This window comes from Anabrus simplex, chromosome 5 (assembly GCF_040414725.1).
Source record: "Anabrus simplex isolate iqAnaSimp1 chromosome 5, ASM4041472v1, whole genome shotgun sequence".
In the NCBI taxonomy this organism is placed as follows: Eukaryota; Metazoa; Arthropoda; class Insecta; order Orthoptera; family Tettigoniidae; genus Anabrus; species Anabrus simplex.
Window position 1 is genome coordinate 137450625 of NC_090269.1, and position 19827 is coordinate 137470451.

Consider the following 19827-nt stretch of genomic DNA (forward strand, 5'->3'; position numbering starts at 1 on the left):
GGCCGTGGCCTTAATAAAGGTACAGCTCCAGCATTTACTTGGTGTGAAAATTGGAAACCACGGGAAAACATTTTCAGGGCTGCCGACAATAGGGTTCGAATCCACTATCTCCCGGATGCAAGCTCACAGCTGCGTGGCCCTAACCGCGTTGGAAACTAATAGGACAAGATAAACCCTACATAGCATATGTTGTAACGCGTATTTTTCTTTATCAACTAACAAAATATCTATACCCATACGCTTTACATTATTTATTTATTTATTTATTTATTTATTTATTTATTTATTTATTTATTTATTAGTGCCTTCAGTACAGTGGCGAAGTTAGGGCTCCAGGCCCTCTCGTACACTTAACCACATACTAATCAGAATCTTAAATAAAATACTGAGATACTTAAAATAGTTAAAATTACATAAATTAATAGAATAGAAAATGAATTTAAATAAATTACTTACTGAATTAATATTAGAACTAATTAATATTAAAAACTGTTAAAATGGCTAATCCTCAGGAACGCACACATTCATACTTCAAGCATTCAGTCAGCTGTCCTCAGCAGGTAGTCTCGGCAGGTGAACTTAAATCGTGATTTAAAAAAGCTAGTTTCTCTGACCTGAACTGGCAGGGAATTACATAATCTGGCGACAGTCACCACAAATTATCTATTAATTTTATTTGTGCGGTGCAGTGAAATAGAAAGAATGAATCTAGAACGTGTATTTAAGTTGTAAAATGGTGATAAAAAGATGAATTTAGAAGAAATATACATTGGCTGACTTTCAGCTAACACTCTAAACACTAACGTTAAAGTGTGTAGCTGCCGACGTTTATCAGCCATCAGCCATGAGACAGTCTGATAGTATGGGGTGATGTGAACATCGTACCCGATATTGTAAATAAATCGCAGGCAGGAATTCAGTGCTCGTTGAAGTTTAAGTGTTTCTTCTCTCGTCATGTCAACTAAAACAACGTCACAATAATCAAGAATAGGGAGAATGAGTGTCTGTATTCGTTTGGCCTTAGTGGAAATACATCCCTCTGCCGTTTAAGAGGGTGAAGAACTCCAAAAATCTTTTTACGTACCGGTATTTGTTTCGTGTGATCAGACCAATCAACTGCTTCATTCATCATTACGCCGGGATTTTAAACCGTTTTACTGTAGGGAATAATTCAGTAGAATAGGCGGAATTGCGACATTGTTTGAGCAGCTCAGTAATTTTCGTGATCCAATTATAATTGTCTGAGGTTTTTTGCAGTGTAGTATAAGAGAACGTTGTGCATATACATCACACTGAGTCGTCGGAGATCCCTGTTAATATCTTGTCTTGCAGTGTCGATATATGAAGATCGTCAGCACAGAGGTCATGTGTGTTATTTCCTGTCACAGATGGTATGTTATTGATAAAAATACAGAAAATTAGGGGCCGTAGAATACTGCCCTGTGGGGCAACACTAAGTTTCATTTTCCATTTAGAGGCCTTGTTGTTTACTGTTACACGCTGTTAACGGTTACTCAATTAAGAACAAAAAACCTTAAGCACAGCCAGGTCGAAATTTAGCAGTTCCATTTTCTTTATTATAGTCGGAATTACTATAGTGTCCAAGGCGCTACTGAAGTCAAGAAGGATACTTATAGTGAGCAGTCGTTTGTCCATAGCGTTTGTAATGTCTTTAGTAACCTTCAAAAGTGTTGTCGCGGTACTGTGACCCTTCTCAAATCCAGATTGTAAAGGGTCCAAAAGAGCATTTTTATTGAGGTATTCCAGAACTTGCTTGTATACTAAACGTTCAAAGTCTTTAGAAAGCGCAGGGAGTGCGGACATAGGACGATAGTCAGAGTGCGATTGTGGGTCTAAACTCTTAGGTACCGATACAATATTGGCTGTTTTCCAGACAGTAGGGAAAGTTCCGTTTAGTAAACAGTAGTTCAGTATGTGCGTCAGCATAGGCGAGATAGCACCCATAATGTTATGTATAAAAGTAATAGGAATATCATCTACACCTGTAGTCTTTGATTTAATCGAGTACAAAGCCTTTTAACCTGATTTTGCTGTGACACTGTGAAATGTGAATGCTGGATTGGCTGGAGGAGAGGGCGGTGAGTCGGTGCAGTTAATTTGGGTAGATTGATTATTTATTCTACTAAAGAAATCGTTCAGTTTGTCAAGTGGAATGTCAGGAGTTGTCTGTCTCTGTTGATGTTTTCCTATTCCCAGAGCTCTAAGCTTGTCCCGTGCGCGATTAGAATTTAAGTTGTTAGCTAAATTCTGAAAATATATACATTTTTAAAAATTTCTGATTAACTGCTTTGTGCGATTTCTTAAGATGCGGTTAGATTCGAAGTCTGTGTCATCTAGGGTTTGTTTATAATGTCGAAATAACGAGTCACGGTGGGCCATCATTCTCTTGCCTTCATCATCTAGCCACGGACAAGAAGGGCAAAAAACCTGTATTCGAAGCGTGTGTGTGTGTGTGTATATTTGCCGCATTATTTTTATAAAATGTCACTTCTTTATTGCTTATCACATGACCATTATTATAATAACTTTACCGTATTTATTCTAAACCAGAATATTGCATCCTTACTCAAACAGTTTATTCTTGCATTCACTTCACTTGTACTCGGAATATATGAAATGCTGCAGTTATGTTGGGATGGGAGTAACAGAGGTAGCCGGGGGACAGGGAGTTGTCGTCCAAGAAGTCCAGACACTCCAGGAGTTTTAACGAATGTACTTTTATTTATCATTTTATATATAATGTACATTAATATAAGCTTACGGAGTCCGACTCATTGGCTGAATGATCAGTGTTGAGGCCTTCGGTTAAGACGGTTCCGGGTTCGATTCCCGGCTGGGTCGGGGATTTTAATCGCGTCTGATTAATTCTTCTGGCTGGGGACTAGGTGTTTGTCCCAACATATTCATATTCAGACAATATACTATGCTACCAACCACCAAAGAAACACACAACACTGATTACATCCCTCTATATAGGGTTGCATCGGGAAGGGCATCCGTGCGTAAAACAGGGCCAAATCCACATGTGCGACACAGTTCGCACCCGCGACTCCACAGATGTGGGAAAAGCGGGGGCAGAAGAAGAAGAAGAAGAAAATTACTATTAACTTCCGGAATCCGCACGAATCCACCACTCTTACTTGGATCCCAGGACACCTATTTCTTTTTTCGGTATTCTACACCACCTAAACTATGGACGTTTGGACACCTATCAAAATAAAATTCTGGATGAATGCCCCCCCCCCCCCAAACTGAAATCCTGACTACGCTACTGTCTTATGTACACTATAACGGCAAATTTTTCCACAAATTTTTTCAAGCAAATTATCACTGAAAAAATATTGAACAATTGTAATGGAGAAGACAACTCCAATATGTTTTCAGGAAGCTTCTGTGAACCTAAAAAACAAGATGTCATCAGCAGAAACTGACAATGAACCTCTTTTCCACTGCATGTTTTTATATTTCATGGGTTGAGAAGTATTTTTTGTTGTTGTCCTGCTGCTGTTGCAAAAGATGTGATCACCATATTCACAGTACTAGTACTTGGCATCTGGAGGTCTTGTTCAGTAGGATGGGAATCTGGTGTTCTAGTTGATGCTGATTCTTCTCTCAGGTCATCAGGTTTATCCAAGTAGAAAGTCGGCAATGTATTATTAAATGAGTCTCCAGGCTAGCAGTCGTCTTAACTTTCATCTGACAATGCAAGTGTCTACAGTATCTCTTTTCCAAGAATGACATTTTCTATCACGTTTCTCACCTAAAATATTATTCAAAATGGAATCTGTACTAATGTAATAAAGAGAGTGTGCGAATTTTGTGAGTTTGTTTATATCTGGAGGGTAATCTCCGAAACTACTGGACCGATTCTAAAAATTCTTTCACTAATAGAAAGATACATTATCGCTGAGTGCTATAGGCTATATTTTATTTTCAAAACAATTCGAGGGGGGGGGCAACGGGGGGAGATATAAAAATAATAGGCTAATACAGGCGAAATATTGAATTTGTCATACAAGGATGAGCCAAAACTCATTTTAAGCCCATTGACGCAAAGAACAAAACTCAGTAAGCCTTATGGGCCCGAAAACCATGTTTTAAGGCCCCAAAACCAACCATTAAGGCGATATTGGCACCACACTATCCCTGCTGTAGGAATCCGGTAAAGAAATAAACTGTCGTAACCATGGCAACATCAGCTCCAGACTTCCAGAGCAGTGAGGTAATGCGTGTACGTTTGGGCATAGCTGCCAACCAGAATTGCTACACATTGGTCTACAAAAAACAAAAATGGATAAAATAAGGAATGAGGATATCCAACAACAGCTTGAATTGGAAAGAAGCTTGCTGGAGACTCGAGAAGTGAAGAGATTGCAATGGTATTGTCACACGAAAAGAATGAACCATCACAGGACTCCTCGAACATACTTTGACCACAATGTTCCTGGGAAGAGACCAAGAGGAAGACCCTGTGATGTTTGGGAAAAACAGATAATGAAGGACCTTGAAATTTGAGATGCGAACTGGTGTCGCATATATGAGCAGCATCTGTGGATGGATAGAAGAAACTGGAGGAGGCTCGTACACAACCGCACCCAGCTTGCTGGAGCAAAGAAATGATGATGATGATGATGAATCCCTGAAGGACATTGCCTGTATTCTATTTTCAAAACAGTTTGATGGTGGGGGGGAGATATAAAAACAATAGGCTAATACAGGCGAAATATTGAATTTGTCATACAAGGACAAGACAAAGCTCATGTTAAGCCCCTTGACGCAAAGAACAAAGCTCGGTATGCCCTATGGGCCTAAAAACCATGTTTTAAGGCCCTAAAACCAACCATTATGGAGATATTGGCACCACACTACCCCTGCTCTAGGAATCTGATAAAGAAATGAACTGCCATAACCATGGCAACATCAGCTCCAGGATTCTACAGCAGCGAGATTATGCGTGTACGTTTGGGCATAGCTGTTAACCAAAATTGGTACACATAATCCCTGAGCATATCTACGGTATATCTCAAAAAACTTAACATGTTACAGATGTGAAAATTTGTATTTTTAATATTTAAAAAATAAAAAAACTTAACATGGGGGTAAAAGAGACTGAAAAGGGGGTTGCATTATTTTTATTAGGATACTGATATCTCACAACCTGAAGATGTTACAGACATAAAAATTGGTATTTGGAGTCTCCTTTAAAAAGAAAGAAATACGTATCCTTTGGGGAGCGGGGTGAGAAATAGCAGTTGAATTCTTTTCATGAGGATACAAATATCTCAAAAACTGAAGATGTTACAATCGTGATAATTGGTATTTGGAAGATCCTTTATAAATAAATGCCTACTTTTTGTTTTTGGAAAATTCACTTAATGTAGGAGGGGGGTGGAAAGAAGTGACAAAGAAGTCGAACTTTTTATGAGCATACTTATATCTCAAAGCTGAAGATGTTACAGACGTGAAAACTGGTATTTGTAATCTCCCTTAAAAATAAAAGAAACACATATTTTTGTTTTCAGAAAACGACTTAAGGGGCTGAATAGAATTGAAAAATCAGCTAAATTTTTAAAATGAGTACCAGTATATCTACAGTGTATGTCAAAAACTTAACATGTTACAGACATGAAACTTGGTACTTAGAAAGTCCTTTAAAAATAAATAAACATGTATTTTTTTGTTTTTGGAAAATCCATTCAGGTGGGGGTGCAGGAAGGGCTGATAAAGGGGTTAAATAATAATAATAATAATAATAATCGTATGGCCTCAGCTACCATTTGCAGACATTTCGATTTGACGCCATCTGGCTGTCTGCTCATCAATTTCGACGTTCCGGTTTACTCTGTCCGCCATCTAGCGGACCTAGAGTAAACCGGATCTCTCTTGGGCGGCTATGGCTGAGATTTAATTAATTTTGTCGGGTCAATACCAAATGTATCCCCAGAGATCTTTTACATGCCGACATCGTACGACATGGAGTGTCGAATGGACTTTTTTCCACCCTTCAAAAATCCAACTACCTCCGCCGGGCTTGAACCCGCTATCTTGGGATCCGGAGGCCGACACTCTACCATGGGGATACTTATATCTCAAAACCTGAAGATGTTACACATGTGGAAATAGGTATTTGGAATGTCCTTTAAAAATAAAGAAACTTCTTTTTTTTTACTTGAGAGACAACGTTCTCACGTGTACAGTTCTATGTCACATGGTCATCTTAGCCCCAAAAGGCAATACCAAAGAGTTTCTGGGGTAAATGAAACTCAATATTTCAGTGAGGTTTTATACTTTATAGGGATTTTCAGATAATGTCTTAGTACAGTACCGAGGAACAATTTCTTTGATCAAATTACGAAATCCACATGAGAGAAGCCACAGGTAACTGCTAGTAATTAATATATTTCTTGACATATACACATGTAAAATGCAATACAGGACGTTGTTTTTCAATAAGATACATGGAACATGTTAAAGCTTCATAATGCAATCGGTTTTCTGCCATGGCACAGCACATGGCAGACTTTAAGCATAGTTTTACATAATTTGAGCCGGTCCTGTGGTGTAGGGGTAGCATGCCTGCCTCTCGCCCGGAGGCCCTGGGTTCGATTCTCGACCTGAGGGCCGTTTCGAGGTCACTCAGCCTACGTGATTAGAATTGAGGAGCTATCTGACGGTGAGATGGCGGCCCCGGTCTCAAAAGCCCAGAATAACAGCCAAGAGGATGTGTCGTGCTAATCTGCAGGCTTTCGGGCTGAGCAGCGGTCGTTGGGCAGGCCAAGTCCCTTTGAAGGGCGTTAAGTGCCGTGGGTTTTGGATTTTTTTTTTACATTATTTGACCGCATCATGTTGGAGAACTGTTACATTCATTTACATTCATTTAGAACAGTACTTTAATCCTAACTATAATATTAATGAAATATATGAAAAACCTAATATTCTATTTGACATAATTAATCCCATATACGCAAAGTATAAACGTAAAAAAGACGTGTCAATTCCACCAATCTGTTCATCCCCACCTACCCGACCCCCACCCACTCCTCCTCCAACTCCTGCTATCATAAGCTATGCCTCCGCTCCCTCTTGTCAATCAGTTTGGTGTTGGTGCCCGTGCCGAGTGCACTTAAATTACGAGGAACATATAGCTATATATTTTTTCCTTTTCAGACATTCATTTCAGACAGAAAACAAAACAGAAACAAAGATCATTACATGCGATGGAAAGGCCACATATTCAAGTTGTGAACGTCCCCTTCCAAGCTATACAAACTCGTATATTCTATTCAGTAAGGCATAATTTGTAAATCAATTGGGTCCACTATATAAACAGTGAATATCGGCTCCAAGATCAATTCAAGACTCAAGACTTGTTTAGTACAAGGACATTGTCATAGTCCAACACCACCACTCACAGCAGTTTTAATGTGTTATTTTAATTCCAATTTTAAATGTGTAGTCTGACATTTCATTATTGTTTTAGATAAAGACTTTACTTAAGACATACCAATTTATAATTTTTTATTTAATCATGGCTGAAGATGACCTAATGTAGCAAAGTCAAAACCAGTACCAATTATTATTTACATTTTATGGCCTTCATTGGACCACTCTAGCCAACTTTATACAAAGAATTTTTCAGTTTTCTGTTAGCTACTTCTTCATTCTCTCTGATCTTATCCTTCTTTCTTCATCGGAAATCACCCTTCCTATTGTCTGTTTGTTGATTCTGGTTTGCTTGTCTGCGAGTTTCCTGATTTTGTTGGTTTTGTTTCTTAGATCTTCCACCATAATTTGTAGTTCATCCATATCTTCCTTGATTTCTGTAATCCACTTAATGTTGCACTTACTATTCCATAATTTTTTCTATTATTCTCCTGATGATCCTGTTCTCTGGTGTCCTGATAGATGTCCAAAATATGAAATGCATTTCTTCCTGATTGTGCTCATTACTGGTTCTATTTCCGTGTAGACTCTTTCAATAATATAAGATAAAATATTAATTTAATGGTATTGAATAGGTGGACCTTTTTCTACTCTTTGATAGTGATACGGATCATAATGAAATTCATAACTTATGAGTCTATTATTGATGCAGTATAACATAATTATAAAGGATATACATTCTGGCATTATATGCAGCTGTAAGTACATGAATTAGTATGCTAAGTACAGAAAGTGACTGCTTCTGTAGGTGTACATCATTATCACTCATAATTTATCAGACCACACATTCAATATCCATTTGACCAGTGCTTGTTTACCGACATTATGGTGACAAAGGAAATAATTTCTTCCAATGTTATAGAGTATTCACATCATAATTAGGTACTTCGGTATTTGACAGTGCAATGTGTAATTCACCGAAGCGCAACTAAGTCATGGATGTGCGATTATTTTCAAGAGATGCGATATAGCACAGTTTGCTGTGTTGTTTGTTCGAAAGAAGTAAAATATGTCAGCAGAAATACTTTTGGGATGATCCAGGATTTAAAACACATAATATCACTGAAGGAGAATCATCACAGAGAACACCTCCGGCCCGGTCTGAATCACAAGAAGCTACCCTGTTGACAACAAATGCGAGGTATACATCCTATTTACTTCGTACAATTATTAAGAAATTATACAGGGTTATTCAGCTAAGGTGTCTGCCTCAAATAACTTGTATACCATTTAAGATACTCACTTTTGTATTAAGGGACCCATACTCGAACATGCAGTATTTTTCCAGGCTTTTGACAAAAATTTTCAGCACACACATTACCATATGAGAATGTTATTTCACGCAATAACTGATGATGATATACTGTCAAGCTTACGCTCATAGTTTCTGGGATGTCACACGGATTGCAGTACAGGAGAATTGTTCTCAAGATCTGTGACGCCAGTCTCAAGACTCTCAAGTGAAAGCATTTCCCATCACTAAAACACATTTTTCAAGCTCCAAACAGTCCTCAAAGGTCGTCACCTCAACCTGGACCTCAGAGTACGTCTTCTCTGTTTCTGTGTCTTTTCAGTCCTTTACAGAGCAGAATCGTGGACACTGACAGAAGTTTCCTTGACGGAACTTCAGGCATTCTAGATATGGTGCTTTCGCCATATGCTCTGGATCAGTTGGATAGATCAGATTCAAAAGAAAATGTGCTGATACGGATGAGAAAGAAACGGGAGATTACCAATACCATCAAGACACGCAAACTCGCCTCCTTCAGTCATTTAATGCAATACCTTCAGAAATATGTTCTACTCCATTTCATCCTTCAGGGAAAGATATGTGGAAGATGCAGTCCAGGCAGAGGAAGGGTTTTGTGGCTGGGAAACCTACATCAGTAGTTCGGGCTTTCCTCAACAGCTCTTTTCAGATCAGCCGTCAATAGGATGGTGTAGCCAAAATGGTCGCCATTGTCCACTTACAGACATGACACTTCAAGAAGTCAACGCTGAAACGTTATGTGCTGTCGATAACATGAATGCATCATACGTATCCCTCCACTTCAAACAAAACAAGTGTTCACTTCTGTGGAATGAAAATTTTCCTTTCTTTGGTAGGAAATTCATGAGCATTTTTGAAAGTTCCCCTTCCTTCCACAGCAGCGACCTTTGGGTGGGGGCGGTAGAATAATACTTACGGTGCCCCCTCCCTGTCTTAAAAGGTGATTGTAACGGGCCCCAGGGGTTCTCAAATTGGGAGCGTGGGTTGGCAACCAGGGGGCTTTTAGCTGAGTCATGGCATTGCTTTCACTTAATTGTGCCAAGGTCCTCACTTTCATCTATTCTATCTGACCTGCCTTGGTCAACTCTTGTTTTTCTCCGACCTCGACGGTATTAGAGCATTCGAGGCCTAGGGAGTCTTTTATTTTCATGCTCTTTGGGCCCTTGTCTTTCTTTGACTGATACCTTCATATTTTGAAGTGTCGAATCCCTTCCATTTTTCCCTCTGATTAGTGTTAATAGAGGATGGTTGCCTAGTTGTACTTCATCTTGAAACAATAATCACCACCACCACCCTCACCACTACCTTCCACAGCTAATCAAATAATGTCAGGTTTGTGTAAAATCTAGCCATGTAAATGACTTGACCTTGTCCTAATAAATTACCATAAAGTTCACAAACCAATGTTGTGATAGGATTCTTCATTTCTGGCCCTTTCTGGTGTATTTGTATGTTTAAAACATAGCCGGATTTGGCATCAGCAACCATAAAAAATATGATCCCATATTTATGTGGTTTGTTATTCATCTATATGTTATAGTGGAAGTTTTAGTGAAGGAATACCATCACTGGTGATGGTGCTCCTTCACTGACCCCTTTAGTGAAAGTGGATTATTGATACCAGGTTTGCCAAACAGTCAACATTCACTGGGGATAGTGCACCATCACTAGTGATGGCATACCTTCACTGTCAAGAGAACCATGGTGCTGCAATAACGAAACATAGTCGTATTTCAAAAGTTGCATTTTATGAGCTGCAGTCATAGCTATGTAAAATAGCATGAAGAGTATGAGATAAGAACAGACAAAAAAAAGAAATTCTGCTCTGAATGTTGCACTTTAGTTTATGAAAAACAGAACAGAATTGAACATTCATTTTTTGCAGCAACGGCGTGCACCATGGCACTTAGAGTTGCACAACACATTTTTCATTTTGCAAAAGCATCTTAGAGTCTGACATTTGTGCTGGCAGTGGCATTTGAAGAATCTCTGGCTGCTCTCCGTCGACTGAGACATCGCAATTGTCCTCAAGACAACAGTTTTCCCTGCTGGAACTTCCTCCTCTGAGATTCTTCTAAGAGGGTATGTACTGAACTGGGGCCTGAAACAAAATGTTGTCGCAGTCACATACAGTATCATCCCTTCCCGAAATATTTAAAAATAATCAGTTTATTATCTCAGTTGGCTCAGCACACCGTCTCTCGTCCCGATTCGGTAGAAGCTTTTTTTTTTTTTTTTTTTTTTTTGCTATTTTGTTTTACGTTGCACCGACACATATGTCTTACGGCGACGATGGGAGAGGAAAGGCCTAGGAAGTGGAAGGAAGCGGCCGTGGCCTTAATTAAGGTACAGCCCCGGCATTTGCCTGGTGTGAAAATGGGAAACCACGGAAAACCATCTTCAGGGCTGCCGACAGTGGGGCTCGAACCCACTATCTCCCGATTACTGGATACTGGCCACATTTAAGCGACTGCAGCTATCGAGCTCGGTTTCGGTAGAAGCCATCAGCCGTTGTCTTGAGGACGACGCCCAAGATCAACCTTGAATCTCCTCTTCCTCGATCAGAGTTGAGAACTGTACATCCCTTTTCCACTGGTGGCAAATGACGATCTGAGCACTGCTGCAATCTTTGTGCTCGTTCTTCAAAGCATTTGTATGCCTCAGTTCTGTGTTTTTCAATAGCATGAGTTGACTCATTTAAATCAGTCAGACAGTATTCATTATTATTTGCAACACATTCTTTCTCTCTGTTCTCAACCTCTGTTCCTGTTGGTATGTTATCCTCTTGCACTGGAGATTTGCTGTGACCATTATCCTGCAACATTTCAGTCCCTTTTTGACTGCTAACACTCACTCGATTAATTATATTTTCAAGGTCGTCCACTCACAGTATCCCCTTCCTGTTGTAAGAGGCAACTAAAAGGGACCCCAGGGGCTCTGAACTTTAGAGCATGGTTTAGCGACCATGCGGCCCTTAACTGAGTCCTGGCATTACTTCCACTTAATTGTGTTGAACTCCCCACTTTCATCTATCCTATCCGACCTCCCTTGGTCAACTCTTGTTCTTTTCTGACCTCGACGGTATTAGGTATTGAGGCCTAGGGAGTCTTTCATTTTCACCTCCTTCGTGGCGCTTGTCTTTCTTTGGCTGATACCTTCATTTTTCAAAGTGACGGATCCCTTCCATTTTTTCTCTGATTAGTGTTAATAGAGGATGGTTGCCTAGTTGTACCTCCTCTTAAAACAATAATCATCACCACTTTCACTAACACATCATAAAATGGGCATCGTTTCATGCAAGGGATCATGACCAACCTTATTTCTAGGTATAAAAGTGTCATTATTATTTAAATGAAGTATATTTAGAATCTGGAAGAATCAATCCCTGCTCAGTAACTTTCTAGCGAATGAGGTTTGGATTAAGGGATGATTACTCCAGTAATTGCTTAATTTCCAGCAGTTTCACAATTATATGAAGTACTATACCAAAAAAGTACCGTAATAGAGTTTAAATAATTTCACAGTGATCCACTTATTACAGGTAGAATTTGGCCTCAGTGTTCTAGCTGTTGTATTTCCACAGTACACGCATCAAAGTACCTATTAGTTTCACTTTATATAGATTTCATTATGTTTGTACAAACAAATGCAGAAAAGCAATCAAACATAGAACACTCACTATTTATATTAGCATTCACACCACTATGCCCCTAAAGAATGGGAAGAGATTGCTTGCTATCTTCCTCTATCCAGTTGTACATAGGTTATCCTCATTACCTGAAAAATAGCAGGTATACCAAGTATATCAAGACTGTGAATTGAAATTCAAATACAAGTTAGCTGAAGTACATGATGTATGCACTGTGGATTTTTGTTTATATTTTGCTATTATCTTCATAACTGGGTATGTATCATGACCTGAATTACTGATGGAAGGTAGAGATCCTTCATCATTATCATTGTTGTCATCCAGTTCAGATCCTGAATTCCATTTTGTCAGGATTTCAATTGCACTATCACTCAGAGAATCAAGACACCATGACACTATTTTAGGAATGAGCGGTAAAACAAATTGCATGGAACACATGCTTGCTACTCTTCAAAACAAGTGTTCATATTCTGTTTGGCAAGGGTCACTGATTCCTTCTAGCAGCTGTATAAGAAACTGTGCAGAATGCCATTTTGCCCACCAAAAGAATTCTCCTTCTAAATATTGAGTCTCCTTACACTCAAATGTGGAGTTCGGCAGTCTTCAGAGCCCCGGGTCAAGAATATTACACTTTTTTTGTAGACGCTGTGACAGTTTTTGTGTGCCCATGTCATACAAGCTTGCCACCATGCTGTTCAGGAAGTTGTGAACCTCATCTTTCACCTCCTCGTCGGTGCTGAATCGCTTTCCAGCCAAATGTTCTTTCAACGTAGGGAACAAGTGATAGTCACTGGGCACCAAGTCGGGACTATAGGGTGGGTGGGTGATAATGTTCCACTGAAACTGTTGCAGGAGAACAACGGTTTGCTGGGCGACGTGCGGGCGAGTGTTTTCATGGAGAATGTTTACACCCTTGCTCAACATTTCTCTTCTCCAGTTCTGAATTGCCCGTCTAAGTTTTTCCAGGGTCTCACAGTACCTGTCAGCGTTAATTGTGGTCCCAGCGAGCATAAAGTCAACCAACAATATCCTTTTTCAATCCCAAAACACAGTTGTCATGACTTTACCAGCAGACTGCGTTTGCTTGAATTTCTGCAGCTTTGGCGAAGAGGGATGCCGCCACTGGCGTGATTGTTGCTTGGTCTCAGGTGTAAAGTGGAACGTCCAGGTTTCGTCACCCATGACCGTTGAGTCAAAAAGTTGTCCTGTTCAGCTGCAAAGCGTTGAAGAAATGCGCGGGAAGAATCAACTCGTTGCCGCATGTGGTCTTCAGTCAGCATGCATGGCATCCATCTTGCCAAAATCTTCCCACAAGTTGTTCTTGGATTCAACAACTATTTGTTTTGCTCTGTTTCTTTCATCTACATACAATTCCCTGTCTGCATCAGTCATTGTTTGGAGCCATTTCTGATACACCTTTTTACATTTACAAGGTGCTCTCACTTTATCATTCCACCAAGATGTTCGCTTTTTTCCATCTTTACACACAGCTGTTCGTACACATTCCCTTGCTTTCCTACTACAGCATCCCTGTATGCCACCCATTCTCTTTCTACAGGGTCTTTTCTTTAGCATGCTCGGCAGCACCGCTCAGAACACGGCATGGCTGGCGCAATGACACTCGGTCACTAGCTGGTATATGGCGCACTTTTCCTCCCCACTACTCACAGCAATTCACACATATAGAAATCCATTTCTAGTGAAACTATTAGTCTAAAACCTACCTGGCATTACATTTAATGTTCAAAATGTTGTCCCTCAGCTGTCAAACATGCCTGACACCTCGTAAATAGGTTTGCAGACACTCAACGAATCTCAGCTCATGTGATGTTCGAAATAATTTGTGTAATGTTCTCTTGTAGTTCTTCTCTTGTGTGAGGATTGTTCACATACACTTTTTCCTTCAGCATCCCCCAACAAGTAATAATCACAGGGATTTAAATCAGGAGATCTAGAGGGAATAATTAAGCACACGATCTTCGAAAACTTCCCGTTATACCTCCATAGACCGATTAGCAGTGTGTGCCGTCACATTATCTTGCATAAAGTCACCATTACTCCTTTCTTCTTCCGTCAGCTCTTGAAAGAATGGTCTGAGTATGAGGTCTATATATCGATCAGCATTTATTGTTTCGCGGAAAAATATAGGCCCTATAATTCTACGAGCACTTATTGCGCACTAAACTCCTATTTTTACATCATGAAGTGGACGGACATGCAGCTGGTGGGGATTTTCTGCACACCAGTAGCGATTGTTTTGACTATTTACATAGCCACTTAAGTGTAGCCATGCTTCATCACTATAAAATAAAAGTTCTGGGTCAACATACCCATCGTGAACTGACTGAAGCAACCAGTTACAATACCGAACCCTAGCGAAACTGTCAGGTCCTCTTAAATATTGGGCAGGGGTGGGTTTGTACGGTTTTGCTGTTAACAATTTGTTGCTTTGTGGGCAGAAGATAATGATACATTAGATTGCACGGCGAGATGCGACAGGGATTTTGTTGGAGTTCTTTCCAAGAGAGCTCCTATTTCATCAAGCTTTTCCTCTGTTAAAACGGTTCGTCTCCTGCGTGATTTCTTGTTAAGAATGGACCCGGTGGTGCGGAACTTCTTTTCTAATCTACGTACCGTACTCCTATGGGGAGGGAGGATTCCAGGAAATTTGCGAATGAATCGAAAGCGGCATTCTGTATAAGAAGAATGCTTTGCATAGCACAGCACAATGAATACACGCTGTTCTACTGTATACATCACTCGTTAAACGTACGATTAGTATTCCTACAGAAACTACACTATTTTAAAGCGAACACATTGAACACGCTACCACTGCCGCAGATGAACTGAACTATTGCTGTATGTGAAGCAATGGTTATCGCTACCGTACTGCATTAGAACATCTTCACCGGTCATGAAGCAATATATCTCTCGGCAAATGAGTCAACCGGCCGCGCTATCTCCTTCCGTGCATGTCCTCCTGACACACAGAGCAGGCCATAAAAAAGACCCTGTATATCCTGAACCTGCTTACTGTCCATTGTTCAGAACTTTTCACTAATCATATCCATATACTTCTTTCTAATTTCTTCATCCTGGAAATTTTCTACCCTTATTCGACCACAAACAGATTTCACTATCTCTGTCCTAGGCCTAGAGATACTTAGTTCATAATAGATCAGATAGTGGTCTCTATCATCAAAAATTCCCCAGAACACCCACACATTCCAACAAATTACCTGAATTCAATGTCAACGGGAGCTCTATTCTCAATGATTACCAAGCCAAGACGAGTGCCTCAGTGCGGCGTGCACATTTTTGTCTGTGATATGGATATACCAATCTGGTACCCCTACCCTACCATGTTTATCAGTGAATTGCCTTATGCTTGAAGAATGTATTTGTAACTGCTAATCCCATACTGTTACAAGTCCAGCAAATGCTTTCCATTCCTATTAGCTTCCATATTTTCCACATATTTACCAATCACCCTCTCATATCCTTCAGTTTGATTTCCTACTCTCGCATTGAAATCGCCCATTAGCACTATCCCATCCTTGCTGTTGACCCTGACTACGATGTCACTCAATGCTTCATAAAACTTGTCAACTTCATCCTCTTCTGCACCCTCACATGGTGAATACACCGAGACAATTCTCGTCCTAATTCCTCCAACTGCCATTTCTACCCACATCATTCGCTCATTTACATGTATAAAAGAAACTATGTTGTGTGCAATAGTATTCTTGATGAACAGTCCCACCCCACACTCTGCCTTTCCCTATTTAACACCTGGTCAAGTACACTTTATAATCTATCTCTTCCTCGTTATCTCCCCTTAACTCAATATCATTAACTCTAACACATCTTTCTTCTTTCTTCCATAAGCCCCATTAATACTCATAGCTCTCCATCAAATTCCATTCCGTTCGCTACTTTGCTTCCAAGGAGACTCTTGCCTGTTAAATAGGAGTGGGACTCTGTTATTCCCATAGGTCCGAGACTTGCTTAAAACATTCCGAGTGTGCTCGGTGGAAATTCTCTGAAGCAGGATGCTACCCTTACTTACACTAATCCAAGTGAGGATCTTTCCTCTAAATTCTAGCCGCCTGAGCACAAGGAGGGCCACGTCCGACATGCCCACGCCCATTCCGTAGCAACTGGTATCCCGACTCTCAAGACCATTGACTAAACTACTCAGCCATTGCCCATGGTTCACGAACTAGGACATGACTACAGTAACCCACACCATGAACCATGAAGTAATTTTTCATTAAATCAGCCGATAACAGCATTACACTAGACTGAACAGAACAAAGTGAGAGTGGACTCATAACATAAAGAATGAGAGTGCAATGGTGCGCCTGACCAAGTAATGGACAAAAGAATCTATATATATAAAATAAGAGTTTTGTCTGTACATTGCTCAGAATTTAAAAAGGATGGTATTTCTGTATCAGCCATGTCCATTGTAGCAAGGAAATGCACTTTTAAATTTTCAGTAATGTCTGTCTGTCTGTCTGTCTGTCTGTCTGTCTGTCTGTCTGTCTGTCTGTCTGTCTGTCTGTCTGTCTGTCTGTCTGTCTGTACACGCATCACCAGAAAATGACTGAAGATAATTTAATGAAAATCAGTATGTAAAGTCAGGAAATAAGTCGCTACAATCTAGGTCATAAATAAACTTATTCATGCTGAGGGAAACAGTAGTTTAGAGGAAGGCCTAAAATTTAATTCTCAAATATTTATGTTATTAGTGGTCCTATCGTAATGAAAATCAGTATGCAAAGACGGAAAATAAGTCGCTACAATCTAGGTAATAAAGAGTATTTTTCATGCTGAAAGAAATGGTAGTTTAGGGGAATGCCTAAACTTAAATTCTCAAATTTTTATGTTATTCAAGGTTCTATCTTAATAAAAATCGGTATGCAAAATCGGGAAATAAGTCGCTACAATCTAGGCTATAAATAATTTTATTCATGCTGAGTGGAATGGTAGTTTAGGGGAAGGCCTAAAATTTAATTCTCAAATATTTGTGTTACTAGTGGTCCTATCGACAAATACTACATTACTAAAGTTATATGGTATTAAATTTATGTTTTATACATGTTTACCATACCAGCTGTCGACAGATATCAAAGATATTCATGAATCTGAATTTTTGTTGCTAAGACCATATCAGCGCCAAGTCACAAGAAAATGGATAGACAGAATTTAATGAAAATCGTTATGTAAATTTGTGAAATAAGGAACTACAGTCTATGCTATAAGTAATTCACAGAGTCAAAGAAAAACTAAATGTGAAGGCCCACAATACAGAAAGCTCATAACATTGAACAACAATAACATTACATTGACCATTGTTTGTTGTGATGTGTTTTGTATCTTCTGTTGCCAATCATGCCCAATAGATGGGATTACTGCTGTATACCGAGTAATTTTTATTTCTTTCACGTCGCACCGACACACACAGGTATTATGGCGACGATGGGATAGGAAGGGGCTAGGAGTGGAAAGGAAGCAGCCCTGGCATTAAGTACGGTGCCTGGTGTGAAAATGGGAAACCACAGAGAACCATCTTCAGGGCTGTCGACAGTGGTTTTCGAGCCTACTACCTCCTGAATGCAAACTCACAGCTCCACGCTCCTAACCGCACGGCCAACTCGCCCGGTCGTACCGAGTATAGCAGTCTGCCTGAATATTGGCTGGAAGTAGGTGGGGAGTTAGATAACTTTCTTCTTAAGCATGCCATTCCTATGGTTCATACATTTTCTGATACTACTGCTACGTAACAAACTGGTTCATCATAGCATTCGAGCTATTCAATCCCTACCCTGAGTCACTGATTGGAATGAGCAGTGTGTATATTTAATGGAACAATGGCAGAGGAGTGTTCACGGCTGTCTGCGGCCTGGTCATACCAGCACTGAAACTTTCGACTGTTAAATCAGCATCGTAGTACTGTTTGTTAAAAGTGAGAAAATGTGTGATTTTTCATTTGAGCGAGTATTTTATGTGATGATAACATTGCTTTTAATTCCTACATTCCTACTGACTTTTTTTGTAATGGCCTAAGTTAACTAACTGTAGTTAAGAAAACCACGAAAACAGTCTTTCTTAGAATCCCGTAGCGAAGCACGAGTACATCAGCTAGTTCTATAATAAATAAGACTTTGCACCTTATTCATACTATATATTTGCTTAAAGCAAGCTTATCTAATAGTACATGTGTTGTTTCTTAGGAACATCCTCAGTTACTTATTTCATTGCTTAGGTGAAAACTTTTTTTTTTACAAAATTTTTTAATCTTCGTTAAAAACCATCTTAAAGTTGTACTTTAATTATACTTAAAATAAAACTAATAAGGAAAGGGTAGAAGGAGGGTGGGGAAGATAAATGGGGGTAGTGGGGTGATTAGTTATACTTATCTTCTAAGTTAGTTTAAAACTTTCCTGATTACTTGATTAGGTCTTAAAATCATTACAATTTAACTCTTTGTTTCTTTTACTATTTGTTTCTATGTCACTTAATTTTCCTCTTTTTTAAAAAATTTCCAAAATACTTTTTGTGTTAATGTTGTATTGTGGCTTTAGAAATGTTCCTCAGTTGGTATGAAAAGTCACACTTGCTGCAACAAGACCTCCTCAAGGACAACAGTAGGATGACAACATTCATAACAAGATTTTTTTTTTTGGCTAGGGGCTTTACGTCGCACCGACACAGATAGGTCTTATGGCAGCGATGGGATAGGAATGGCCTAGGAGTTGGAAGGAAGCGGCCATGGCCTTAATTAAGGTACAGCCCCAGCATTTGCCTGGTGTGAAAATGGGAAACCATGGAAAACCATCTTCAGAGCTGCCGACAGTGGGATTCGAATCCCCTATCTCCCGGATGCAAGCTCACAGCTGCGCGCCTCTACGCGCACGGCCAACTCACCCGGTAACAAGATTTTGGAATGCTGTTTTACAACCTTTAAATTGAAAGTAATCAGCTTCAGAGAGGTCATTAAACAACAAATACCTAAGAGGTCCAATTTTATCACATCAGTTTATGACAATTCTTGTTCGAACATAGAAGACCAGCTGAAGAACATTTCTAAAGCCAAGATACAACATCGACACAAAAGTCAAACAAAGCCAGGTGTTGCAGGAATATATTAGGAAATGAAGTCTTAAAGGGAGTAGATGAATATTGTTACATGGATAGTAGAATCTAACAATGGCAGAAGGAAGGAGAACAAAGATGCAAACTAGCACAAGAGAAGATCTTTCAAAAGAAAAGAAATTTGCTCACTTCAAGACTTAATAGAAAGATGTTCGGAGCATGGCACTGCTAGGGTAAATAACTTTGTATTAACATTTTCTTATATTCCTTATAATGCTTTTTATAAAGTTTTAAAAACTGTGAAAATCTAAGCCAAGCCTAGTACAGCTGTCTTGACAATCTG

The 19827-nt window shown here is 39.6% G+C and overlaps 1 protein-coding gene across 1 annotated transcript in view; it reads right to left on the bottom strand.

Moving 5' to 3' along the window:
* Positions 1–10466: 10466 nt before the first annotated feature.
* The window catches only part of LOC136873855 (cysteine dioxygenase type 1), a 208954-nt gene continuing 199593 nt past the window's right edge, over positions 10467–19827 (bottom strand). Inside the window, exon 5 of the mRNA XM_067147142.2 lies at positions 10467–10835. The gene's annotated coding sequence lies outside the window, so the exon portion shown is untranslated. The remainder of the gene's footprint in view (positions 10836–19827) is intronic.